The sequence below is a fragment of the Myotis nattereri genome, assembly GCF_964212035.1.
Source record: "Myotis nattereri genome assembly, chromosome: 1".
Taxonomy (NCBI): domain Eukaryota; kingdom Metazoa; phylum Chordata; class Mammalia; order Chiroptera; family Vespertilionidae; genus Myotis; species Myotis nattereri.
This window is the reverse complement of record NC_138075.1, coordinates 104,894,427-104,916,440: the sequence shown is the minus strand read 5'-3', so window position 1 is coordinate 104,916,440 and position 22,014 is coordinate 104,894,427. Positions and strand designations below refer to the sequence as shown.

The 22,014-nt window shown below is 40.5% G+C and overlaps 1 protein-coding gene across 2 annotated transcripts in view; it reads left to right on the top strand.

Annotated features, from left to right (window-relative positions):
• Nucleotides 1–6,083: 6,083 nt before the first annotated feature.
• Nucleotides 6,084–22,014, top strand: part of CUL2 (cullin 2) — a 174,704-nt gene continuing 158,773 nt past the window's right edge. The window contains exon 1 of one of the 2 annotated variants that reach the window (XM_081109768.1): nt 6,084–6,770. The gene's annotated coding sequence lies outside the window, so the exon portion shown is untranslated. The remainder of the gene's footprint in view (nt 6,771–22,014) is intronic. The other variant, XM_081109767.1, reaches the window with a different exon arrangement.

Genomic DNA, 22,014 nt, shown 5'->3' with positions numbered 1-22,014 from the left:
CAGTGGTTGAGTGATGACCTATGAACCAGAAGGTCATGGGTTTGATTCCCGATCGGGGCGCACGCCCAGGTTACAGGCTCAATCCCAGTGAGAGATGTGCAAGAGGCACTGGATCAGTGATTCTCTCTCATCATTGTTGTTTCTATCTCTCTCTCCCTCCCCCTTCTCTGAAATCAATAAAAATACATTTTAAAAATTAATGGAAAAAATATCCTCAGCTGATGATTAACAACAACAACAAAGGAATTCAATAAACATAATACAAAGCTCAAGCATGCCCTAGCCGGTTTGGCTCAGTGGATAGAGCGTCAGCCTGTGGACTGAAGAGTCCGGGTTCGATTCTGGTCAAGGGCACATGCCCAGGTTGTGGGCTCGATCCCCAGTAAGGGGCATGCAGGAGGCAGCTGATCAATGATTCGCTCTCATCATTGATGTTTCTATCTCTCCCTCTCCCTTCCTCTTTGAAATCAGTAAAAATATATTAAAATAAAAAAGAATATAACACGCACAAAAAGTAAAAAGCCTCAACATATCTAGTCTTTGTTAAAAAGTAAAACAAGGAAAGAATTTATAGATGAACTAGGATTTGAGGTTTAGTTTGGAGGTGAAGACCACCCATTGTTTGAAGTGGTGGCTTGAAAGGTTGGCTAAAGGATACCTTTTTTATTTCTCCAGAAGGAAAAATTAAACTCAATTTAATATTAGGGGCTTGGATGCTGTAACTTTCTTTTTTTAAAAATATATTTTTATTAATTTCAGAGAGGAAGGGAGAGGGAGAGAGAGAGAGAAACATCATCAATGAGGGAGAATCATGGATTGGCCGCCTCCTGCACGCCCCCTAGTGGGGATGGAGCCTGTGGCCCAGGCATGTGTCCTTGACTGGAATCAAACCTGGGACCCTTTGATCTGCAGGCCCACGCTCTATGCACTGAGCCAAACCGGCCAGGGCACTTTTTTTGAAATGTAATTTTCCTATCGTCTTGGTTGAATAAGCTATGAGAGGATGAGAGAGATCTCTGAAATTTAGAAATAGAGGGATGTTGTAGTGATTCATGTTTCACACTCTTTATGCTAGTTCATATCTCTCGCTAGAGTTTATTTATTTTTAAAATTGTATTTATTGATTTGAGAGAGAGAGAGAAACATTGATGTGTTGTTCCACCCATCTATGGACTTATTATGGGTTGCTTCTTGTGTGTACCCTGATGGGATGGAACCAGCAACCTTGATGTATTGGAGGATTCTCTAACCAATTGAGCTACCCGACCAGGGCTCTAGCTAGAGTTTAAAAGGAAGTGGTGAGAGCAGAGGCGGTTTATGAGTCACAGCAATGGTTCTCAGACATTTTGGTCTCTGGAACATTTTATACTCTTGAAAATTATTAAGGTACTCAAAGTGCTTGTGTTTATGTGGGTTATATCTATCAATAGTTACCAATTTAGAATTAAAAAGAAATTTAAAAATTAGTTATTTAAAAATAATAAACCTAAGCACATGTTAACATAAATTGAATGTTTCTATGAAAAGTAACTGTATTTTCCAAAATAAAAATTTTAGTGAGAAGAATGACATTGTTTTCCATTTTGTATATCTCTTTCATATCTGGCTTAATAGAAGACAGCTAGGTTCTCTACAGTTGAAATATATGAAGAAAATAAGAGTTCTTAGGAAGATAATTTGATAGTCTTTTTGGATAAATGTGAATATTCCTTTCTGACACTACAGAAAACTTGACAAGTGGTAATTTCTTACAGGTTAATTGTAATGAGGAATCTAAAACCACATCAAAGAACCTTTGTATTCTGCTTTTTATGTGTGAAAGATTAAAGTTGGTGATGCTACACTGGCAGGCTAAATAGCCATCTCAGTCAGTGATTTTCAAAAAATAGAATTTATTTAGGGAAAATGGGACAGGGCCTGGGATATCCAAAGGGAAGGGCTACACCGAGAAAAGGGGGCCTTGGAGACAGGTTCAGGGGGTTAGCCATGGATGAGCTGCCATTGCCCATTGCTCCTCTAGCTGCAAGTCTCATGGAGTCCCTTAGAGGCTGTAGGATATGTGCTTGTGGGGGAAATAAAGAGAAAATAAAATGGCAGGGGCGTGCTCTTTGGAGGAGAGTGGCACTGGGTCCTTTGTCCTGAGTATATTTATATTTCTCTTGCAGGTGAAAATCTTAGGGAAGGTCTCAGGAGAGTGGCTCAGTAGAATACTCATCAGCTTTCCAGGTGTGCTCTTTCAGGGTCATGGTCTCCACTGATTGGTGGGTGTCAGAGCAGGGGCTTATTAGTCAATGTAGCTGCTCCTTAGGCAGCCACTGCATCTCTTGTCTGGTTTTGCTGCTTTTCTGGGCCTGGAACGTAGATAAACTGAGGCCTAGATCTTTAGGGAAGAAAAGGTCAAGGGGTTAAAACTGTCTGACCAGCGATTTGAAAGATTCAGGGTCCAAACCGCATGACCAGTGATATGCTGGGGAGGTTAGGTTACTCTGGGGGTGAGGTTCTTGTTTTCCCAGATTTGCCAGCTGGGCATCGGGAGCTTTCTGCCTTGCTGAGTGTCTTTACCTGGCCCATTGTCCTTGCTCTGCTCATGTCTAACAATGTGCGCACACACAAATACACATGTATGTGCACACATACCTATATACCCATTGGTCTATCTTGCAAGTTGGGTGAGTCTTTTATCCATACATGATTTTGTAATATCCTGCATTGGTCATTTGGAAAATGTTGGTTCATTGTGTCATGTAGATGACCCATATGTTGACATACCTCATAAAATATCAAAATGCCATATTCATTAATTCCACTGCAGTTTCCTTAGAAAAGTCTTTAAACTGTCAAATTCATGGTGGTGAGCACAACTTTTGCAAATTTTCAAATTTCACTTGAATGCTAAATTGTATCACTGGTAACAAATACTGTCAGGTGTTCTTGAAGTGTTAGGCTCATTTTGGAGAAATGTTGCTTAATTCCTAAGTCAAAGTAACATTAGTTTGTCAATTGTTCTTTCAAGGAAAAATGATGTTCCATGAAAAAAGCAGATAGTTCAGCTTACAACTCAGTCACACAGGTGTCTTTCTTCCTGTCATCTTAGCATATGTATTTCCCATTACTTCTCACAGACTATTAGAAAGATGTGTACACAGGGTTGACACCTATAAAATTAATACTTTTTACTACCTCATCAAGGATATTCCTAAATTAATTTTTTAAAACTGTTTTTGGCAAAGTTGTATAAATGGCATGCCTATCTCTAGTTTTCTCTTTCCTCCTTTCCTGTTAAGTAATAACCAGGTTATCACAATGACCAATAGGACAGTTTTGTGTCACACTCTTGATTCCTGATAATGCAATGTCAGCAATATTACTATTGTTTTGTACATCATCAGTACAAATGTGACCCCCCCCCCCAAAAAAAAAATAAGACAAAAGACACGTATTATTATGAATATTATTTTTAGCCTCTGGACCCCATAAGGCTTGCAGATTTCCAGAGGCCTGGGAACCACCCTTTAATTGAAGAATTAATAGAAGGAGAACATGTGAGAAAAAGGTCATGTAATGGAAATGTGGTAGGCAGTTAGATGAACAGAGCAAGGACGATGGGCCAGGTACAGAAGGTCACCAGGATAGAAAGCCCCAGGTGCCTACCAACGGACAATTGTAATTTAGGACCTCACCCCCAGGGTGACCTTTCTTCCCCTAGCACAGGGGTCCTCAAATTACGGCCCGCGGGCCACATGCAAATACAAATATTGTATTTGTTTCCGTTTTGTTTTTTTACTTCAAAATAAGATATGTGCAGTGTGCATAGGAATTTGTTCATAGTTTTTTTTTAAAACTATAGTCCAGCCCTCCAATGGTCTGAGGGACAGTGAACTGGCCCCCTGTTTAAAAAGTTTGAGGACCCCTGTCCTAGCATATCCATGGTCATGCGGTTGGACTCCTTGACCTTTTCTCCCTAGAGATAACATCTAGGCCTCAGTTGTATTTCAGCTTTAGATCCACAAAAGCAGCAAAACAAGACTAGTGACCCCATGGCTGACCTCAGGACCAGTTGCATTGAATAATGACTCCCTGGCTTGGAGCCCACCAATCAATCAGTGGAGACCTAGACCCTGGAAGAATACACCTGGAAAGCTGCTGAATATTCTATTAAGATCTTCCCCTGAGTCCTCCCCTAAGATCTCCGTCCTCAAAACACTTAGGATGGAGGACCCAGTCAGCTCTCTCTCTCAGAAGCATGCCTGTGCCTTTCCCGCCACCCCCCCACCCCCCCACTTCCTCCAGGCTTGTTACTCACTCCCAAGCTCCAAGGGCCCTTCCTTTGCCTCCAAAACTTGTTTTCTCAGCCCATCTCTTCTACGAATTACCTTTTCCACCTCTGTGCTTTTATAAATAGAGGCCTAGTGCATGAAATTCATGCACTGGGGGTAGGGGGAGCATCCCTCAGCCTGGCCTGCACCCTCTTGCAGGCTGGGACCCCTTGCTCCTTACTATCTGCCTGCTCACTGCTCCTTACTGCTCAGCTTGCTGCTCTTTAGTGCTGCTGCGGAGGGGGGAGAGGCTCCCGACACTGCCGCTGCGCTCTCCAGCCATGAGTCCTGCATTGAGTGTCTGCCTCCTGATGGTCAGTGCGCGTCATAGGGACTGGTTGTTCCGCCGGTCATTCCGCTGTTTGGTTGATTTGCATATTAGGCTTTTATTATATAGGATGTTCTTTTACAGTTGGAGTCTTGGCTCTGAATTCTTCCCTAACCAAGGTTACCAAAATTACTGAACCCAGGTCCAGTCTGATCCCATGGGTGTAACACTCAGTGCTGCTCCAGCTGTCTACAACAGAAACAGTTGAATTGACTTCAGTATACAATAATTTTATTAAAACAAAGGATACAGATTTCAAGTGCCAGGAGAAGCAGATACGGAGAAAGACCAGTGGGGTTTATCGGGTCAAGAGACAGGATTTTAAATGGGCCTTGAAAGATTGGTACAAATTGTTTGAAGAAAGGGTTGGAAAGGAAAGGTTTGCTCAAAACATGCAAATGAAGAACTAACCAAGGCTCTGACAAGACTGACCACTGAGATCTTGTGGATATGAAAGGCAAATAAAGAATAACACCAGGCTTTTGTTCCATTGTGGTCCTCTATATAGGAGGTGATCAGTAAATCTATGTTGTCAGTATTACCCTTTAAAATTGTGAGGGAGCCCTGCCGGTGTGGCTCAGTGGTTGAGTGTTGACCTATGAACCAGGAGGGCATGGTTCAATTCCCCAGGTTGCACGCTCGATCACTGGTGTGGGGTGTGCAGAAGGCAGCGATCAATGATTCTCTCTCATCATTGATGTTTCTATCTCTCTCTCCCTCTCTCTTCCTCTCTGAAATAAATAAAAATATATTAAAGTAAAATAAAGTTGTGAGGGAGGCCTGGCCAGGTAGCTCAGTTGGTTACAGCCTCTTCCCAATACACAGAGGCTGTGGTTTGACCAGCATCAGGGCACATACAAAATCGCCTAAGGAATGCATGAGTGGGTGGAACAACAAGTCAATGTTTCTCTCTCCTTCCCTCCTTTCTTCTGCCTCTAAAATCAATGAATTAAAAAAAATTGTGAGGGAGGAAAGTCCTTTACACTGATAGGATGGTAATGATGGAGAGGTCAAGACTCAGAATTTGTCTGTAGATGAAAATCCACTAGAAAAGGAGTATGTCAGAGAGAAAAGTAGTTTTGCTAATGTATTCCTGATTATTTGAAGAGCCCAGGAGAGCACTTCTCCAGCATTTTGGCTGAAATCAAGTGAAAAGCCCGTGGAAGCGTGTAGCAAGAAAATGGGGGTGTCCGAGAATATTTACACAGGTCTGAAACAACTCAAAAGAAAACACTTGTGTTGAAAACACCTTTCCAACATATTATTAACATGTCAGACCCAAACTCGGTGGGATCTGAGTCTCTTGAGCTCAGTGAACGGAATGTCTCAGTCCCTTCAGACTGGAACTGCCAGGCCTTTCGCGATTGCACTAAAGCGGGCTCCCTGCGCTTGCCGTAACGCGGACTCTACCATTGCGCTCCGAGGGGGGATTTGGCGGCAGCGGAAGAGGGCGAGCAGAGGGTGTGTATGGGAAAAGCCGGGCCCTCGGGAGGACAGTCGTTTCACGGATCCCTAACCAGCCCTTCCTTCTCCCCTTCACCCCTCCCTTCCGCCCCTGTCCGGCCCGGGCTTCTCTGTCTCTCCGCGCGGTGACAGGTGAGCGTGGGGCGCGCGGGTTCCCAGGTTTCGCAGCGCACCCCCTACGTCTCCGGGGCGGGTGGCGGCGGCCGGCCGGGGAGGCGGCCTCGCACAGTAATGGCAGCTCTGTGAGCTGGGGAACGCGAGTGACAGCCGCCGCCGCCGCCGCCGCCCACTCTCCTCGCCGGGGCTTCGTCCTTCATTCCTTCGGGCTGCCTCCCTTCCCCTTGCCCCTGCCTCTCGTCCCGCTTCTGCAGAAGGTAACCCCGCTGAGGGTCCGGAAGCCGGCTGCAGACGCCGGGAAACTTCCCTTCCCGGCTTATGGGTGGCGGGGATGGGGCGGAGGAAAGGAGTTGGGGGCAAGAAGGGGGGAGGGGAGGAGAGGGGGCGGGAAGCGGGTGGCCTAGGAAGATGGTGTCTTGTAAGTGTTTCCGGCTTCCCCGAGTGCTGTCCCCTATTCCGGCCACCCCCTGGACTGGGTCCCTGGCCTCCACAACCTGGCCTTGGCCGCCCCTCCCTTGGCCCCATTTTCTTCGGAAGGAAGGAAGGTGAGAGTGCGTGTACTCATGTGCTTATTTGCATGCTCACAGGGATACACAACTCTGTGTTTGGGGGTGGGGGACGGCGTCAGCCTCTGGCATCCTTACCACGAGTATTTTCACTTTTGTTTCCGCAGACAACGAGGATTGATAGCTATGGGGAGGAGTAGCCTACGTACATGCTAGCCTGTCTTAACAATTAGGGTCTGGTGAAATAAGGTCCTCAGGCTCTCTGCAGAGCACTTACACACTAGGAGGTTTGGACCATTCCCTACACTCCACAAATACTGTACGTGCATGTAAACAAAACATCTGTGAATTGCACACTGATTATTGTTAAATCTTCTCCTTTCCCCCACGGATTACTATTACCATTGAAGGACCGTACTTTGGAAGTTTAAAATTTGAAGATAATAATATATAAACTGTTAACATTAGCTGTAGAATCTTTATCCTCTTTACCCTGTGATTTTCCGTTTTATAAGTGTGAAGTTAGTTTACCCATGTCTTTTATGCTCACCAGCCTATCACTAAATTAAATGTTGTGGATCTTCTCTAAAATCAATTTTGCCTTATTTATCAGTTAAATATTTATTAAGCTCCTGGTTCTTTTGCCAAGCATAAGACTCTGAAATTTCTGCTCTCCTGGAGTTTCAGTTTTGGTGGTGGGATGGGAGAGGTAGCCAATGAATGAGACAGGAATAATTTCAGAAAATCATGTGTTATAAAGGAAATAAAATAGGGAGTTGTGGTAGTGACTGGGAGACTACTTCCGATGCTGTGGTCAGGAAAGCCCTATCTGAGATGGCATTTGGCCCGATACCAGAAAAGTGAGAGGGATTTAGCCTTTGGAAATATGACTGAAGTGTTCCTGTCTGAGGGAACAACAAATGGAAATGCCCAGATGTAGTATCAAGCTTGGGTTAAGCAACCTGGAAGAAGCTCAGGTAAGGCTTGTGTGAAAGGTAAGAAGTAAGGTGAAAGCCTAGGGTCAGATCGTGTGGGGTCTTATTGCCCAAAGGCCTTTGGCTTTTATGTTTAAAGGACATTGAAAAACTATTGGAATTTTTGCAAAGCTGGGAGTGATAGGGCTTGATTTACAATCTGACTGGAGGAGATGGGATGAGAGGAAAAAGGAAGCAGGAAAACAGTGAAAAGACTGTGCCAGACTGAGTAGAGTAGTGTTAGAGACAAGTAAAAGAGGTTTTGAGGTACATTTTGGAGTTAAAGGTATTGAATTTGTGGTTTGGATGGAAGTGCATTTGGTTGGGAGTGGTGCTTTCTGGGTTTTGGGCTTTAACTGGAGGGTGGCAATGCCATGTATAGAGATGGGGAAGAGGTGAGGGAAGCAGGTTATATGGGGATAAGGTAGGATTGGACATGCTAAATAGAAACTATTATATGTTCAAGTAGAGATTAGAAGCAGGTGTTTAGATAGACAAATCTGGAATTTAGTGGAGAGGTTAAGGAGTTGTTTATTCAACAAATATTTTCCAAGCACCAGCTATGGACCAAGTCGTGGGGATATAGTAGTGAGAAAGTAGATAAAAATCTCTGTCTTCATGGGACTTAAATTTTGATGAGGAGAGAAAGAGATGGGGAGTCATCAGCATTTATCTGTTGGGTTATTTATGCTTTGAATAAAAACTACATGAGTCAAAATTTAAGATGTTTAATGGAAAAAAATGTTTAATGGAGTATAGAATGAAAATCTCTATTTTTTTTGTTTTCCATTACCAGTTTTGCTTGGAGCCAAACAATACAAATGTTTTCTTACATATGCTTCCAAAGATGTATTTTATGCACATATAAGCAAATATGTACATATTCTCCCTACTTTGCAAAATTGGTAGCATACTTCACCTGCTTTGACACCTTGCATTTTTTTTAGAGTATTAAATAGTATTAAAGTTATGAAACAGGATGGGACCACCTAAGGAAACATGTAGAAAGCAGAGGAGAAAGTCATGCGGCGTGGCAACATTTTCCAAGTTGGTCCTTGCCCTCTTGAGTTTTGGACCTACAGTGTGGAGTTGTTTAAAGAGCTTTTTGTGACATGTTTTATAAACGTTTGCATTGTTTCTTTTGTGCCCCTTTCTTATCTGCCTGTTTTCTTAAAAAAAAAATTTTTTTTTTAAAAATTGATTTCAGAGAGAGGAAGGGGGAGGGAGAGAAAAATAGAAACATCAATGATGAGAAGGAATCATTGATCTGCTGTCTCCAGCACACCCCCTACTGGGGATGGAGCCCACAACCCAGTACTGTCCTGATGGGAAATCAAACCATGACCTCCTGGTTTATGGGTTGACGCTCAGCCACTGAGCCATACCACAGAGCTGCCTGTCCTCTTTATATGCTGGAAAAGTATTTCAGTATTATTGAAAGCACTTTTCATGTATGTATTATCAAAGTAAATTGATGACAGGATCAGGCCTTGAATCTTAATATTTTGAAGACTTTTTACTGGCTAATGTTAAATCTTGGAAAAACAAGCAGAAATTTGGAATGTTACCATGAGATTTATAATAGGTTATTGATCTTTGAGATATATGACTAAATTCTCTCTCAGTAATAAGTTAATCACAGTATCTGTTCATAGTGATCTGGCTGCTTGCCTGGGTTTGAATTGTAACAGTCATGGTTTTATTACATTGCAGATGTTGGCATAATCTTTGTGTTACTATCTTCAATATATAGATTCATCATATGTTACTACTTTGAATTGTAAAGTCCTATTGGAGATACTGGACCCATGCAGTTCTTTTGATTCTTAAAAGTTTTTTTTTTTTTTTTTTGAAGTACAGACTAAGTTTTTAATCCATATTCTTAATACCAGTTTGGGTAACAGCAAAATGAGAAGCCTACATACTCAACAATTTTTTTTTTTTTATTCTTAAAAGTTTTGAAATGTGTAGTGTTAAGAGCATGATGTTAGCATCTGCAAGAATATTTGGGGTGTAGTTGAACCCTGTTAATTGAGTCATCTGGAGGAGGGGAGATGGAATATTTTCTGTAAGTTGCTTTAAGCATTATTATTTCGAAGAATTAAAAATCTGGACTCATATTGGGTTTTTATTGAATTTATAATGCTTTCTATATTGGATGACATTTTGATTTTCAGTTAGCTGTATTTAGCCAGATGCTTTCTATATAAATTGACATACCTATTTATTTTCTGAGATTGTTCTTGGTTTAAGAACTGTTAGTTTGATTTTTGTGGTTAATTTTATTGTTACCTCTCTTTAATTCTTTTTTGCCTGAGATTAAAGTAAGCAGCAGGTTTCTACGTTGGAGAAATATAATCTTTGATAGGAAAGATTTAATAGTACTTTCTGAAGCATTAGACATTAATTATTACATATAAGACCACTGTGTGAAATACGTGAGGAGTTTGTTAAGCTTATTTAAACTCTGTAAATGTATAGGGTTAATGTCCTATTTGAAGATTTAGTTATCCAAAGGATTTTCATTTATATACTTTAACATTATAAATGATGTTACTGTTGCTATTTAATCATTAGAGTATCGTCTCTGTGTGTTTCAGAATTTTTCATCAATCAAGTTGATAGTTTATCATTTTAGAGGTCTGGAATATAGGAAATAAGTATCTATTAACTCAGTGACTTAAATCTTGTTTTAATGTAGGTTGCTTTTCAAATAATGAAATGTTGGGTTTACTCTGTATAAATAATTCTTGGATTTCTCAACTTTGTTTTAATTCAGTTGAAGGAGAAAAAGTACTGGATACTTAAAAACATTAATACTTTTTTTTGGAAATAATTTTGGACTTACAGAGAAGTTGCAAAAAATGGTATAGAGAGCTCAGGTATACCCTTCACCCACCTTTCCCTAATGTTAATTTATATAACCAGAACACAATGATCAAAACCAGGAAATTAACATTGGTACAATACTATTAACTAAATTACAGACCTTATTTGAATCTCACCAGTTTTTCCACTAATGTCCTTTTTCTTTTTCAGGATTCGATCTGAGGTCAGACATGGCATTTAGTTGTGTCTCCCTAGTCTCTTCTGATCGTGACACTCTTTTCTTACCATTCATGACCTTCACACTTGTAATGAGTGTAATTGGTTATTTTTCAGAATATCTCTCAATTTGAGTTTGTCTGATATTTTCTCATTATTAGGTTGAGGGTATACATTTTTGGGAAAATGCTACAGAAGTGATGTTGTGTCCTAATCAGTGCATCATTATCACAGGATACAAGATGTCAGTAAAGCAGTTTAGAGATGATGTTAGCTCTCATTTGGTTAAGGTTGTGTCTGTTAAATTTCCCTACTTGTAAAGTTAGTATCTTTCTCTTTATAAATACTATCTTGGGGAGAGTCTTTGAAACTGCAGATATCTTGTTCTCAAAACTTTTGCATTTTCTCCGCTGCAACCCTGGAATCAATCATTCCTCCAAGGGTCTTAAGTATTTTCCTTATTTTCTGTACTTAGAATATAACTTGTTCTAAACCTGTTCATTAAAAAACTAATTATAGTATATTATCTTACCTGAAATTTAGGCTCTGGTATTACATTTTATTGGTAATTTTTTGAATGGCCACATATATATTTAAATATATTTTTATTGATTTCAGAGAGGAAGGGAGAGGAGAGAGAGATAGAAACATCAGTGATGAGAGAGAATCATCAATCGGCTGCCTTGATTTTCTTAATTGCTTCTTTATTCTCATCTTTACTTTAGGTTTCCTAGCTGTTCTCTTAGAACTGCTAACTGATTTTAAAACTGTTGATGTCAAATTATTAGTATTTATTGCCTTTTATGGGCATGGTAAGGCTGAGCTATTATTATTACTAGAGGCCCGGTGCACGAAATTTGTGCACTCGGTGCTGGGGGTCCTCAACCCAGTCTGTGCCCTCTAGCAGTCCAGGAGCCCTTGGTGGATGTCCAACTGATGGCTTAGGCCCGCTCCCCGCGGGAGAGGCTCCTGCCACCACTGCTGCACTTGCCAGCAGTGAGGCTGGCTCAGGGCTTCTGGCTGAGCGACGTTCCCCCTGTGGGAGTGCACTGACCACCAGGGGCAGCTCCTGTGTTGAGCATCTACCCCCTGGTGGTCACTGTGTGTCATAGCGACCAATCGTTTTGCTGCCTGATTGGTCGATTTGCATATTAGCCTTTTATTATATAGGATTACATATTACTTTAATGTCTCATTTCCCAATATATGACAGTCACTTTTTAAAGTATGTTTAGGCTGCCTGGCTGGCGTTTCTCAGTGGTTGAGCATCAACCTATGAACCAGGAAGTCACAGTTCGATTCCCTGTTAGGGCACATGCCCAAGTTGCAGGCTAGATCCCCAGTGTGGGGTATGCAGGAGAAAGTCAGTCAGTGATTCTCTCTCATCATTGATGTTTCTATCTTTCTCTCCCTCTCCCTTCCTCTCTAAAATTAACAATAAAAATATATTAAAGTATGTTTAGGCTAAAAATTTACAGTCTTTTGATATTACCCAAACAATTTAAATATTCGTAGAAAAAGTAAACACCTACTTTTTCAATAGTTTATCAGTATTACTACTGAGTCCACAAACTATGAGAATAACAAAGACCTACTCTTTTAATTCCTCTTAAATTCCAATTATTGAATCATAAATGGTACTCCATTTGAGATGATATTTTTTGCAGAATATTTGGTGAATTATATTGAATTGTTTGTATGATTTCTTCAGAGTTCTTAATCAGGATAAATTCTCTTTCATTTTTCAGGGTTACTGAGCTGTAGAATTAGATCTTGATGGCACTATTTATCTTCAGATGGTAATATGACATAGTGGAGATTAGCATGGACTCTGAAAGTTGAGGAACACAAGCTCAAATAATAAGCAACGTTCAGTGCTAGAAAACACTTATATTTAACTCCACCTGTGCATGAAACGTAAATATAGAGATCAAACTTGTTTACATATGTAACACCCAATATAAAATGTAGAATCTTTTTCAAGATTTTAGGAATTTCTTTCATCCCCCTTTCTGACTACTACCCTCAGAATTTCTTAATTTTCTGTTCTTTATAATCATTGATAGTACCATCAGTTCATGAAATTCATATCAGTGGATTTATATGATGTATTCTCATTTGTGTCTCACTTCTTTTGCTCAACATAAAATCTATGAAATTAACCCATATTATTCTTCATATCAGGATTTTATTCCTTTTTTGTAGGTGTATAGTATTCTATTATTTGAATTTACTACCAGTCTTCCATTTTCCTGTAGGCAGATTTGTAAGTTGTTACTAATTTAAAAATATTATGAATAAAGGTACGCTAAACATCCTTTCACATATGATTTTGAGGACCTATATGCTCATGCCTTTTGGATATATAAAAGCAGTAAATTTAATGAATCATGCTGTAGGCATATGTTTAGTTTTAGTAGATACAGTTTAGCATCCTTTTTTCTAAGTTATACAACCACCTGCAGTGAATGAGAGTTCCAGATCCTGCAGATACTTGCCACTAATTAATATTATAAACCTATTTAATTTTAGCTATCCTAGTAAGTAACGGAGGAATAAATTTGTGTTTACCTGGATAGATGATATTGAATATATTTCTTCTATTTTTTGAGATTTGGATATTATTCTTTATCAGTTTTTGTTTACATTTGTGTTTTCTCTTTCCTGAGGTGCCTTGATTTTCCCTATATTGATGAAGGATATTTTCATTGGAAATAGGACTCCGTTGACAGTTCTTTTATTTTTAGATTTTATGGTTTCTAATGGAAAACCTATTGTCATGAGAATTACTTTTTCCTTATAGATAAAGTGTTACTTGTCATTCAGAACTTTCAAGATTTTTTTCTTTGTTTTTATTTTTCAGAAGTTTGACTATGATGTGGGTGTTGATATCTTTGGGTTTCTCTCATTTTGTATTTGGCCACCTTAAAATTGAGGATTTCTGTCTTTTGACCAATTGGAAGAATTTTCAGCCATTATTTCTTCAAGTACTCTTTCAGCTCCATCTCCTTTAATTTCTTCCTGGACTCCAAATGTTACAGTTTTATTTATTTATTTATTTATTTATTTATTTATTTATGTTGTTATGACTCCACTGGTTCCTGTGGTTCTGCTCTTTTCCTGTTGTTGTTTTCAAGCCCATGTTCTCCCTATTCTCATTGGATATTTTTATTGTTATATTTTCTAGTTCCCTGAGTGTTTCCTGTGTTCCATCCATTCTGCTTTGAGCCTATTCATTGAGTTATTTATTTCAGTTATTATATTCTTCTGTACTATAATTTTCATTTGCTTCTTTATAGCTTCATTTTCTTTGCTGAGACTTTGTTTACTTGCCATAACTTTCTTTTTTTCCCATTTAAGGATGTTCAGAATCACTCATGTAAAGATTATTTTGATGGCTGCTTTAAACTTTTTATCAAATAAATCTGTCATCTCTACTATCTCAGTGTTAGTATCTGTTACCTTTTTTATTCAGTTTTAGATCTTTCTGCTTCTTTGTATGAATAATTTGATAATTGAAACCTAGAAATTTTGAGCATTATGAAACTCTGGATCTTTTTCAACCCTGTTTCATCTGGGTTTGCTTTGATACTCTTCTGGTAAGGGAAGGGTGAGATGCCACCTCATTATTTCAAGAAGAGAGTAGAAATCCATGTTCCCCAGTTGGCCCAAGGTTTGTAGGTGTGTGTGTCGGGGGAGGGAATGGGTATTCATTATTGTTATGAGATGGTGGGAATTCTGGCTCCCTACTATTCTTCTGCCAATATCTCCCCATGTGGAGGGAGAGGTCTGCCTTGTTTCTATTTCTTACAGTTTCCACTTACATGATCCGGGACTGACTCCTGCCTGGGACTGGCTCCCACCTGGGACTGACTCTCGCCTGGCACGGCTGGGATCGGGACAGACTCCCCCCGGACTGCTGCCTGGACTAACTCCCACCTGGCGCAGCCGGGACTAGGACTGATTCCCGCCCGGGACTGACTCCTGCCTGGGGACTGACTCCTGCCCAGGACTGAGACTGGCTCCCACCCGGGACTGGTTCCCACCCAGCGCAGCTGGGACCCGGGACTGACTCCCGCCTGGGACTGGCTCCTGCCTGGACCCGGACTGACTCCCGCCTGGCTCGGCTGACCTGTAGCCACGGCAACCCAGCACTGACTTCCAGTCTGGTCGAGCTTTGGTGGTAACAGTTGTTACACCCTGGCTCTTTATTATAGAGATTAGAGGCCCGGTGCATGAAAATTCATGCACTGGAGGGGGGCGTCCCTCAGCCCGGCCTGCCCTCTCTCACAGTCTGGGAGCCCTGAGGGACGGGAGGCAACCCGGCAATCCGGGGAAGGCGATGCCCCATCACACCTCTGCTGCTGCCACTACTGGTAGCTCAAGCCTTGGCCAGCCCTGGTTACCTGAGCCTCAGGCAGCCCTAGGTGTCTGGGCAGCCACCATCTGAGGCTTGCCTGTGCCTCAGGCTGGCCTTAGGCGGCTGGGGGTCTAAGGGGACTGGGGACTCTGGAGGCAGCCGCGTGTTTGCTGCCCTGGGGGCACTGAGGGGACTGGGTGCTGCCATCTTTGAAGGCAGGGCAGTCAATTAGCATATTCCCTCATTGGCAGTGAGTGTTGCCATCTTTGAGGGGGGGGCAGCAATTAGCATATACCCTCCTTACTGGCTGTGGGTGCTGCCATCTTTGAGGGTGGAACGGTCAATTAGCATATTCCCTCATTGTCTGTGGGTGCCACCATCTTTGCAATGGGGTGAGGGTCAGTTAGCATATTTCTCTTTATTAGATAGGATTATTTTGTTAATCCTTACCCAAGGATATTTTTTCCATTGATTTTTAGAGTGAGTAAGAGGGAGGGGGAGAGGGGGGAACATTAATATGAGAGGAGCACATCAATTAGTTGTTCCACATGCACGTCGAGTGGGACTAGGGATCGAATCTGCAGCCCAAGTATGTGCCCTTGACTGGGAATCGAACCCGAGACCCTTCGATGTGCAGGCTGACCCTCTAACCACTGAGTCATGCTAGCCAAGACAAGTTTTATTTTTATTTTAAAATATGTTTTTATTGATTTCAGAGAGTAAGGGAGAGGGAGAGATAGGTAGAGACATCAGTGATGAGAGAGAATCATCAATTGGCTGCTTTCTACATGCCACTGACTGGTGATCGAGCTCGTAAACTTGACATGCGCCCTGACAAGGAATTGAACCTTGACCTCGTGGTTCATAATTCGATGTTCAACCACACAGCCACACTGGCTGGGCAAGTTTTATTTTTTTATTAAACAAAATATTGGATACATACTAGATTGTAAGTTAAAGTGTTTGAAGAATTTTAAGGTCATGATATAATTAGATTTGTATTTGGAAAACTTACATTGGCCATAGGATATGGAATGTACCAAGGGGGCAAAAAAGGATACAGGCAGATCATTTAGGAGGTTATTGGGTGGTAGTTGGGTCAGAGGTGGTGGTTTGGATTAGGGTGATGTCAGTGGGAATGGGAAGAAATGGATGTGTTCAAGAAATGGTTAGGCCAGGGGTGGGCAAACTTTTTGACTCGAGGGCCACAATGGGTTCTTAAACTGGACCGGAGGGCCGGAACAAAAGCATGGATGGAGTGTTTGTGTGAACTAATATAAATTCAAAGTAAACATCATTACATAAAAGGGTACGGTCTTTTTTTTTTCAGTTTTATTCATTTCAAACGGGCCACGGGCTGTAGTTTGCCCACAGCTGGGTTAGGCCCTGGCCCGTGTAGTTTGGTTGGTTGGAGCGTTGTCCCATAGACTGAAAGGCTATAGGTTGGATTCCCAGTCAGGGCATATACCTAGGTTGTGAATTTGGTACCTGGTTGGGGTGCCTATGAGAGCCAACCAATTAATGTTTCTCACGTCAATATGTCTCCTTTCCTCTCTCTAAAAATCAATAAACATATCCTTAGGTGAGGTTAAAAAAAGAAGAAATGGTTTGAACATAGAGTTGGCAGAAATTGATTGATTGGATTAATTTGTAGAGGAGAGTAGGAAATCCAGAATAATTATAAAATTAAATTTCTAGCTTGAGTGAGGTGGATGACAATGTCATTACTGATATCTGGCATACTGGAAAAGGATGGACATATTGCATTTTGAGGGGTTAACGTTTGTTGAGGTATCACATAGAGTGAAATTCACCCTAAAAAAGATACAGTTCTTTGAATTTTGACAAAAAAGTTTTTAAAAAAATCTTCAACTGAGGATACGTTTTTTAAAAATTGATTTTAGGGAAAGAGGAAGGGAGAGGAAGATTGAGAGAGAAACATCATTGTGAGAAAGAAACATCAAGCGGTTACCTCCTATATGCACCCAGACTGGGATTGAACCTGCGACCTTTAGATATAAAGAATGACCCTCCAACTGAGCTACCTGGCCAGGGCTTGTCAAAAATCTCTGATGGCTTGTAGACCATTCTGAGCCTCTGACAACCAATGATCTGATGTATATTCCTATATTTTTGCCTTTTACAAAGTCAGATAAGTTGAATAATACAACATGTAGCCTAATGAGTCTGTTTTCTTTCACTTAGCATAATGATTTTGAGACTCATCTATTGTTGTCTATGCATCGGTAATTTGTTCCATTTTATTGCTGAATAATAGTATACCATTGTGTGAATACAGTACATTTTGATTTTCTAGTCACTAGTTGATGGACATTTGGATTGTTTCCACTTTTTGGCAGCTATGAGTAAAGGTGCTCTAAAGATTTGTGTTTAGGTATTTTTGTTATTTTTCATGTATAAATACACAAATGGGATTGCTGGGTCACATGGAAAGTGTATGTTTAACTAATAGAAACTGCCTAGGTGGTTATTTTAAATTTCTACCTGCAGCAAAGGAGAGTTTCAGCTGTTCATGTCCTCATCAGCATTTGATACTGTTAGTTTTTTTGAGCCTTTCTAACAACTGTGTAGTGGTATTTTGTTGAGGTTTTAATATGCATTTCCCTAATGACTAATGATATTGGGCATCTTTTATGTGCTTAATTTTCCATCAGTATATCTGAACTCTTGTCTTTTGGCCATTTGTTAGTTTGGTTGTGTGTTTTCTTATTATTGAGCTTTGAGAGTTTTTTATATATTTTGAGTAACTTTTCTCCCAGCCTGTGGCTTATGTTTCATTTTCTTTTTTATTGAGATACTAGAGGCCTGGGGCTTGGATTCGTGCATATTGCCATGAATCCATGCACTGGATTCGTGTTTGTGTATATTGCCAGATGATCACCACAATATGTCTACTTAATATCCATCACCATATATAGTTATACATTTTTTCTTATAATGAAAAACTTAAAATTTATTTTCTTAACAACTTCCAGATGTGCAATATAGTACCATTGATTATAGTTACCATACTGTACATTACATCCCTATGACTTATTTTATAACTGGAAGTTTATACTTTTTATCATCCTTCACTCATTTTGCCAACCCACCAGTCTTTTTTTTTTTTTTTTTTTTTAAAGGATGTGATGTTTATGTGTGTGTATTTTGTAAAGTACATTTTATTTATTTATTTTAATATATTTTATTGATTTTTCACAGAGAGGAAGGGAGAGAGATAGAGAGAGTTAGAAACATCGATGAGAGAGAAACATCGATCAGCTGCCTCTTGCACATCCCCCACCGGGGATGTGCCTGCAACTCAGGTACATGCCCTTGACCAGAATCGAACCCGGGACCTCTCAGTCTGCAGGCTGACACTCTATCCACTGAGCAAAACCAGCTAGGGCTATTCCTAAGTTAAAAAAATTTTTTTGATGCAATTGTAAATGGGATTGTTTTCTTAATTTCTCTTTCTGATAGTTCATTATTAATGTGTAAAAACGACTATTTTTGCATATTGATTTTGTATTGTGCAACTTTACTTTGATTCTAACAGTTTTTTGGTCGAGTTTTTAGGGTTTTTTTTGGTATGTAATATGTCATCTATAAACAGTGACAATTTTACTTTTCTCTCTTCTGATTTTGATGCCTTTTATTTATTTACTAGTAGCCCTGTGCATGAATCTGTGTGCCAGGAGCTCTCTACAGGGTCTGGCTGCTCCGCGCCTGCTGCCCAGAGGCTCTCCATGGCCCAGAGGCCCATCCGTAGCTGGGTGCAGAATGCTTGCCTTGTCGCCAGGGCTACAATGCAAGCGTTCCGTGCCCCATCCTGGCCAGAGGCCCATCCGCGGCCAGGCGCGGAATGCTTGCCTCATCTCTAGGGCAACGACCCAGGCGTCTCCCCTCCCCCCCATTTCATCCCCCCACTCCCCCTGTGCTGTTCCGTGCCTGCTTCGCAGAGGCCCTCTGCAGCCAGGGCGGAATGCTTGCCTTGTCGCCACGGTGACGAAGCAAGCATTCCATCAGGCTGCTCATGCTGCCTGCTCTCAGCGGCTGCCCCCCCAGGACTGGGGGACTCCGGTGGGGCTGAAGGACTGGGCGCCGCCATCTTGTGGCTGTGGGCGCCACCATCTTTGTGATGGAGTGACGGTTAATTTGCATATTACCCTTTTATTAGATAGGATTTTTCTTGTCTAATTGCTCTGGCTAGGATTTCCAATATTATGTTGAATAATAGTGACAAGAGTATAGGATATTAATTTGATTTATCACATATGGCCTTTTTTTTTTTAATTTTTATTTTTTTTATTTATTTTTTTCTTGCTTAAAGTATTACAAAGGGTATTACATATGTGTCCATTTTATCCCCCCGCCCTAGACAGTCCCCTAGTCTCCCCTATCCCCCAATGTCTTATGTCCACTGGTTATGCTTATATGCATGCATACAAGTCCTTTAGTTGATCTCTTACCCCCCTACCTCCTGCCCCCCAACCCTCCCCGGCCTTCCTGCTGCAGTTTGACAATCTGTTTGAGGCAGCTCTGCCTCTGTATCTATTGTTCAAAAGTTTATAATGGTCTCTATTATCCATGAATGAGTGAGATCATGTGGTATTTTTCCTTCATTGACTGGCTTATTTCACTTAGCATAATGCTCTCCAGTTCCATCCATGACGTTGCAAATGGTAAGAGTTCCTTCCTTTTTAGAGCAGCATAGGATTCCATTGTGTAGATGTACCACAGTTTTCTAGTCCATTCATCTACTGATGGGCACTTAGGCTGTTTCCAGATCTTAGCTATGGTGAATTGTGCTGCTATGAACATAGGGGTGCATATATCCTTTCTGATTGGTGTTTCTGGTTTCTTGGGATATATTCCTAGAAGTGGGATCACAGGGTCAAATGGGAGTTCCATTTTCAGTTTTTTAAGGAAACTCCATACTGTCTTCCATAGTGGCTGCACCAGTCTGCATTCCCACCAGCAGTGCACAAGTGTTCCTTTTTCTCCACACCTTCTCCAGCACTTGTCGTTTGTTGATTTGTTGATGATAGCCAGTCTGACAGGTGTGAGATGGTACCTTATTGTTGTTTTGAATTGCATCTCTCGGATGATTAGTGACTTTGAGCATGTTTTCATATGTCTCTTGGCTTTCTGAATGTCCTCTTTTGAAAGGTGTCTATTTAGGTCCTTTGCCCATTTTTTGATTGGATTGTTTATCTTCCTTTTGTTAAGTTGTATGAGTTCCCTATAAATTTTGGAGATTAGGCCCTTATCAGATATGACATTGGCAAATATGTTTTCCCACATAGTGGGTTTTCTCGTTGTTTTGTTGATGGTTTCTTTTGCTGTGCAGAAGCTTTTTATTTTGATGTAGTCCCATTTGTTCATTTTCTCTTTGGTTTCAAGTGCCCTAGGAGCTTTATCAGTGAAGAAATTGCTTCGGCATATGTCTGAGATTTTGTTGCCTTTGGATTCTTCTAGAATTTTTATGGTTTCCTGTCGTACATTTAAGTCCTTTATCCATTTTGAGTTTATTTTTGTGTATGGTGTAAGTTGGTGGTCTAGTTTCATTTTCTTGCATATATACATATGGCCTTATTATGTAGAGTATGTTCCCTCTATATCCACTTTGTTCAGCGTTTTTACAGTAAAAGAAAATTGAGTTTGTCATGCTTGTTCTGCATCTATTGAGATGATCATTTGATTGTTATCCTTCCTTTTGTTAATGGTATATTACATTGATTGATTTGTGCATGTTGAACCATTACACCCCTGGAATAAATTTCACTTGATGATGGTTTATGATCCTTTTAATGTATTGTATCGGGTTTGCTAATATTTTGTTGAAGATTTTTGGGTCTGTCCTCATTGGGGATATTGTCCTATCATTGTCTGTTCTTGTGGCATGCTTCCATGGTTTTGGCATCAGGGTAGTGCTGGCCTTATAAAAGGAATATGGATGTATTCCTGCCTCTTCTGTTTTCTGGAAGAATTTGATGAGGATTGGTATTAATTCTTATTTGAATGGTTGGTAGAATTCACCAGTGAAGCCATCTGGTCCTGAACTTATTTGTTGGGAGATTTTTGATGTAATCTCTTTAGTAATCAGTCTGTTCATATTTTCTGTTTTGTGTTTTTTTTTTTTATGAGTCAGTCTTGGTTGGTTGTTTCTAAGAATTGATTCATTTCTTCTAGGTTGTTAAAATTGTTGCATATAATTATTCATGGTAGCCTTCTATGATCCTTTGTATTTCTGTGCTATCAGTTATAATGTCTCCTTCATTTCTGATTTTATTGTTTGAGTTCTTACTTTTCTGTTCATGGTAAGTCTAACAAAAGGTTTGTCAATTTTATTTTTTCAAAAAGCCAGCTCTTAGTTTCACTGATCTTTTCTATTGTCTTTTTTTAAAAATAAATCTTTATTGTTCAGATTATTATAGTTGTTCCTCTTTTTTTCCCCCATAACTACCCTCCACCCAGTTTCCACCCCACCCTCTGCCCTTACCCGCCCCCACTGTCCTCATCCATAGGTGTACAATTTTTGTCCAGTCTCTCCCCCCACCCCCCACACCCCTTTCCCCCCTGAGAATTGTCAGTCCACTCCCTTTCTATGCCCCTGATTCTATTATATTCACCAGTTCACTCTGTTCATCAGATTTTTTATTCACTTGATTTTTAGATTCACTTGTTGATAGATATGTATTTGTTGTCACTTTGTTGTTCATAATTTGTATCTTCACCTTTTTCTTCTTCTTCCTCTTCTTAAAGGATACCTTTCAGCATTTCATATAATACTGGTTTGGTGGTGATGAACTCCTTTAGCATTTTCTTATCTGTGAAGCTCTTTCTCTGACCTTCAATTCTGAATGATAGCTTTGCTGGATAAAGTAATCTTGGTTGTAGG